Here is a 7,027-nt window from a genome sequence, read left to right as displayed (position 1 = left end):
TTTTTCTCTGTTTTACTAACAGTGGTCACCAGTACAGGGAAAAGGAGTGGATCTGCCTTATAGCAACACAGGCATTTAAAACCTGACAGAGGTTCCAACCCCTCACCACTCTACCCCCCCCCCCCCCCCCCTTTAAAAAAAAGGGTTTAGATACAACAGAAAGGAGAAGAGTCAGTGTGGGACACTTTCACATGCCGGCTCTAACACCAAGAGCTGACTGATTACATGATCAGAGCTGACTGATCAGAGGTCATATGATCGGTTAGCTCTTGGTCTCTGCTCCCAGCATAGAACAATGACTGTTAGTCACTACCTCCCTTCCTCCCCTTTCTGCTCCTTCAGTGCTCACTGGAGCTACAGACCAGGGAGGGTCTGTGCACATCAGAGCCAGCTGTCAGGCAGCCAGGGCGGAGCCTGATCTTATTGTCGGGATCCTTTTCAGTTGTGGCATGCTCTGCACTGTCACCTGATAGTGGGTATTAGCCAACTATTTGCTGACTATGGGTCACAGAAGTGCATGGGTAATTGTACGAATATGTTGCTACTATATACTACTGCTTTACAAGTAGCAAGCAGTAGCTATAGTAGGAATCATTGTAGCATGATTGCCCCAAGGAGTGCCCTAAATGCCCAAGTGATGTACAATTGATTGTTACAAGATTCTACTGCATGCTTCTTGTGTAGCTCACTATCGGGAGCCGCTAGAATCCTCTGGGAGTTTACTGTTCACTAATTTCGATAAAATAATGAAATATTTATGGTTGGTGGATGCAAACAGATGTATCTTTTCATTAAAAAAGATGTGGTATGGAAGAGCAAAGCGCCCTTTGACCTCATCCTTTGTTTTGGCTGCAACAATCTATAAATGATGAAACATCCTCATAGTTCACGGTCCTGGGTTTGATCACCCATCCAGATGGTTGTGTTACAATAGCCATTACATCATAATATCTAACATCAGCTACAACAATAATAAGGGTCCAGTATCAAAAACAATTATATATGTTATTTGCTTACTACATTACAAGAGTTCTTCCAAAGTTAATTACAGATTCTGTACATCTGTTCTGATCTCATTTGTAACTATATCAGATAACAGAGCTAGATTTATATTCCATCGCCAGAACGTAAGGTAACGTTTATCATACAAAATATGTATATAATTATTGGATTATGTAGATCAATATTTGAGCCTGTGCGGAGAGCCTATGTTGAGACTATGATGAATGAAAATATCCAGATATTTGTAGGACAAAACAAAGAGAACAATAAATAAGCTTCACATTCCCTTCAGTTCTGAAGCATGGAATGCAGGACTTCACCATCAGTAATGTGGTCCCAAAAAAGATGATTAAGTTGGTGTTTTAGGATCGATCCTAAGAGATGTTCACACTTTATAAATGTGGCATAAAAATAAAAGAAATTAGGTGAAATTCTCTTCATCAGATTCCAACTTTACAATGATCGACTGATCCACCCATTGGTGTTGGCCAGCAATATCTCTAGTATGTAATTAGAATTACCTTCAAACACCACCAGCAAAAGATGGGTATTTACATTATCCTCTAAAGGGGATGATCAGATGGAGACTGTTGCCCTACTGGTGGCAGATGTGTATTTAGGGCCTGTTTGCAATTGTGTGTCTTGTTAATCACACAGTACTGTGCAATTAATGCATCTACTGTGCGTTACAGCGTGGCAGCTGCTTTGTGTTGCCATTCATTTCAATGGCACCCCAGCGCACCTCCCAGCCACAATGCAAGGCAATGCGCAGTACCGCAATACTGTGCGTTGTGGTGTAAAAAAGTAGTGCCTTCAAATGAATGACAACGTAACGCACCTGCAGCACTGTAAGGCATGGTAGGTGCCTTTCATTATAGCTGCATTAATCACATGGTACCATGCGATTAACAGGAAGCATAGGTTCAAATAAGCCTTTAGTCATCATGCTGTCCCTTTTATGATGCCCTTTTTGTACAAAGTTTGTCCCTTGAGCCTTGTGATTAATGTAGTAAAAACAAATGCACCGTTGGAGAAAGCAAGCTCTCTAATTTATATATTCACATATACGTTCAACTGTACAAACCATCAAACAAGAGAAAGTTTATAATTCAGCTTATTACCTACATTATAGAAAGCCTCTTACCATCCCCTGCACCCCTTTTCCCATACAGCTTTCTTGCTGAATTTGGCTGCAAATGTTCAGAGGTGGCAGAAGAGGGAAACAATGAACAATTATCACAGTCTGTAAATGCTGAAGCATGATGCCCGCCCTTAACATGCAGCCCTTGGCACATATCCACAAAAGAGGAACCTAACCCACCAATTTAATGTCTCCTAAAACATTGAAGGCATGCCAACTGTCAATGTTGCCAGTGTTCTTATTTCAGCTCTCAATTGAACTTCCAAGCCTCAAATGGCTGGTGTCATAGCTGTGCATCACCATTGCAACTGCAATCTGATAGAGGCTAAAATGGTACCCTTCTTGGCTGTAATAGATAGGAGGGTGTAGTTCTGCTTTCCCCATCTCTGGGGAAACAAAAAAAATCAAACATTCTCCTTGCAGTGGGGCCCCACACTGCAAGGATTATCTGCTCGTTTATGTGTAAGGGGTTGTGTAAAGCAGTTTTACTTGTCTGATCCCTGCTTCTTGGACAGAGGGCACTCACCTCTCTTCCATCTGCTCCTGTTTGTGGACTGTCCCATCAGCTTTTTTTACGTATTATGCAGGGGTATGGACCCTGCAGCAAAGGTAATGATGTCAGTGGGCCTCTGACTGCCAGTGAAGATGCTGCAGGTGCCAGTATTGGAGCCAGGAAGATCAGGAACCAGGTAAGTAAAATGGCTTTACACCAGTCCTCTTGACAAAAACAAGCAGTTAACCCTTGCAGGGGTAGCCCCACCACAAGAGGAGGCTTTTTTCCCCCCCAGAAATAGGCTTGAACATGGCCAGGCCATAACCCAGCACACATAATTGTATATTTAAAAAAAAATAATAATACCTGCAGGAGATCCTTAAACAGCCTAAAATACAAATACACAATTTAAAGCACACAGAGCAATATCCCCATAGTTGGGTAACACATTTGGGGAATTTATCAAAAGTGGGGCAGACATAATCTGGAGCAGTTGCCCATAGTAACCAATCAGCTTCTCTTTTCAGTTTATTCAGTTACAATTTGAATATGAAACAGAAAAGCCGATTAGTTGCCATGGACAACTGCTCCAGATTTTGTCTGCTCCACTTTTGATAAATTCCTCCCATTGCCTGTTTATCTTTGGTGAATCATAAAAGGAACAATGCACTGAAGAGAATTTTTAGCTTGCCAGATCATGGCCTAATGTCCTCTTCTACATTGTGCTGTGATGTGGTATTCTGCAAGCGGACATACTGTATGTTGTATTAAGGCACCACATTTTAATTTAAAATGACCTGCCAATGCACAGCAACAGAAGAAAATGATCCCATTGAGTATTACCTGAACTGTAAAATATTCTCCTATCCCATATTTCTCGATTGGTCTTGACTACTGTATTGCTTCCCTTTGGTTCTTTTACAACCCACACACAAGCAGACATATTAAGTAAATAAATAGAGTTACCATAACTTGCAAATGGAAAACACAACAAACTAGTTTTAAAAAAATCACATAACATTCTTTAACTTTTTTGGTCAGCCATTGAGCTGCTGACCTTTTTTAATGTGCACCAGCCTCCTTGAAGCTCAGACAGATAACTGAAGGGAAAAAAAGTGTAGAGAAGCTAGAGTGCATATTAATTATTTCCTCTTTAAACTGTGGAATTCATTGTTGCTGCTCCTTGTTTATCTCAAGTATATCATTTTTTCCCTACATACCATACACCTGGAATTCAGAAGTTCATTCATGTGGCATTATGCCCAGAGCTATAAATGTAATAGGTTAGGTCAATTGACAATAGCAGCCAGTAATTTAATACCAGTATCTTTAGAAATTGTGTTTTTTCCGCACTGTTAACATGTAAACTACAATTACAGTTAAAAAAAAAAGCGATTACTGACCTTGTCAAACATTTGTCTAAGCACTTTTTTTGGATAAATTAGCTAGGGGTTTTGTTGCCGTTATGTCATCACTAGAGAATTTCACCCACTTAATTTGTCCTGGCAACCCTTGACCTGCGAATGAAAGCAAGGGAAAACCCAAACTTTGGAGTTTCTACCAGAATAGGAATAGAGGGAAGATGTTCCAATGGGGACACATGTTCTGGTGACAACGGTTTAAGAGAGGATTTATCTCACATTGTATAGATTTCTTTCTCACTTCTGCACTGCAGCCGGGAAAGATCCCGACAATATTTTCAGGTCCCACTCTGCTGTCTGATTGACAGGAACAATTATGCCAAAGTTGTGCCCACCCGCTCCCCTGTCGGTTCCTCTAATAAACGCTGGAGGAACAGAGAGGGGGGAAGGGAATCCCTGCTGGGCACAGTGACTGACAGATTAAACCATTTACGTAAATAGCAACAGTGCAATCTGCAGCCAAGGTAACGCATGAAGAGACACTGAGGATGATGTCTTTCAGCTGGGACAGAAACAAGTTCAGAAGGAAAATGCCAGTGCTATTGAAGAGCTGTGAGTCAGCATTCTGACATTAAACCTGCATGCCTGGATGAAAACATTGGCCAGACCTATGCGCTTTGGATGAAAAAGAGCCATGGGAATGCAGTGGGCAGCTGTGTGCTCTATTTCAATATGCATTTTCATCAGCTACAACACTGCAATGAACGACTGTAAAAACAACCTTGATTCCAAGGTATTAGAGACCCTGGAATCCAGTGTGTGCACACATAAGGGATAGAAATTGTTGTTGTCTATGGTAAAATGAAAGACTCAATACCGAGCAGCAAATCAAAATGTCATAAAATCCCTAAAATAATCTCAGAAAAAAACGCAAACACCCAAATGTTAAGTTTTGGGTAATTTTTTTACATTTTTTTAATACATAGTGATGGGCGAACCCCCAGGTTGATTCGCAAGGGGGGGAATAGTAAAAAAAAACCTGCTTGAAATTATTATCAGTGGAGTGCCGCTGGTTACACAGGGAGAGCCCCACTATCCTAGTGTAATTTATAGGAGTAAGCTATCAGTGTGACAGCTGAGCAATGCAGAGACAGGAGAGGCTCCCGACTCAGCTGTGTCCCCCAGAGCACAGGGCCCAATCTTCTGGCTTGCCTTGACTCTGAGACAGGACCATTTTTTTTTTTTTTAAGGCAACACAGATTAGTCACCTACTGGATATAAAAGTATCCTTCTTTTACAGGGTGCTGCTAATGTAGCTTATTAAATGCTACAGCAGGTTTTCAATCATGAATTACTGGTATGTATAAATAATTTAAAAAACAAAAGCTTTTTCTAACCAGTTTTGGACACTGGGCATGCTGCACACGCTCAAAAAATGTAACTGAGGTACACAGGGTTGGTTTTGTATGCCCCATCATCCTGCCCTGCTACTGCTCCTCTCCATCGAATTGTCCGCCAATGCCCAGTTGTCAGAATTATAGCAAGGAAATGCTATAAGAGAGACAGAGCGATACAAAGTAACATGGTCAGGTACCTACCATCACCCATGCCATCAACCGGGCAAATTCCCCGTTGTGCTGGAGATTATGCGGAGCTAAAGGCACGTATGTTCACTTATGGTGGGATTGCCCGCACATACAACAGTTCTGGGGAGACGTCACCCGTCTCATTTCCCCCATTAGTGGTATACCTACACACATGGACCCCTGGCTGTGCCTCTTCCATCATAACCCCCTTTCAATACGCTCATATAAGAAATCGGTAATTCCCTTTATGCTTAATGCAGCAAAGGCTCTCATCCCCAAACACTGGCGCTCAACACAAAAACCCACTGTGGCTGAATGGTTGACACGGGTAGATCATTTGCGTCTGATGGAAGAACTCCATCACTCCAGTAAGGACACCTATAGCACTTTTTACACAACCTGGGCGGGATGGCTGCATTTTAAAACTCAGGATGAATATATCTCAATACTATCCGCATGATATGGTCTGCTTTAGAACCGATTATTCTATTCTATTTTACCTACTAGTAATTCTGTAAAATTGGCTATTGTCTCTTACCCTAACATACTACGCTTCCGGTAAAATGATTGACAAGATCCATTGAGAGGTTCGAACACTGTATTGTTATGCAATGTTTTACCACATGCCTGAATGCACCTGTTGCGCCACGCTTACTCCAAAAACACCCCGACCAGGGGACCAACCCCCCCTGTCCCCCTACGTCTCCTGTCCCCCCCCCATTACCTTGGATATCGTATGTAATGTGATTGTCTTAATGTATGCTCATTGTATTGTATGTATGTCTTTTGTTATATTCTGAAAACCTTCAATAAACATTTATTATGAAAAACAAAGTAACATGGTTACTTTTCTATTTACTCTCTCATTCAACTCCATATCAAAATGAGGATCTTCAATCTGCATATGATGTCAGTTAGGGCAAATATGACAGGGAGAAAAAAAAAGTGTTTTTATTTTTTATTTTTTATTTGCTCCTATTTAACACTTTAGTTACCCCTAGTTTTCCCTAATCAGCTCTAATTAACTCTTTCTTCCCCTTCTCCCCTTAACTATCATGCAATTGATTTATTTTTTAAATTTCTGGTTTTCTAACCATTAATATTTAAGCTATTTTACTAAAATACTTTATACGAGAACCATGTATTGTGATTTTAAACAGGTTCAATTATAGAATATAATGTATACTTTTTATTTACAGTAACAATATTTTTTTCTAAATAGCACTGATCTATGTAGAAAAAAAAATGTTTTTTAGTTTTCTTACTTTGGCTATGGATTGCATGAAAAAACTGAAAGACAATATCACTAATAGGAAAGCCTTGTTTGTCCTTAAAAAAACGTATGTGTTACTTTGCTATCATAAGTAGTGACGATGTTATTGCTGAATAAACAGGCCTACAGCAGAAAAATAAAAATTAGTCTGGTCTATAGTAGGTGTACAGG

The sequence above is a fragment of the Nanorana parkeri genome, unplaced genomic scaffold (assembly GCF_000935625.1).
Source record: "Nanorana parkeri isolate BGI_ZX_2015 unplaced genomic scaffold, ASM93562v1 scaffold182, whole genome shotgun sequence".
NCBI classification, from domain to species: domain Eukaryota; kingdom Metazoa; phylum Chordata; class Amphibia; order Anura; family Dicroglossidae; genus Nanorana; species Nanorana parkeri.
This window is presented reverse-complemented; position numbering follows the sequence as displayed.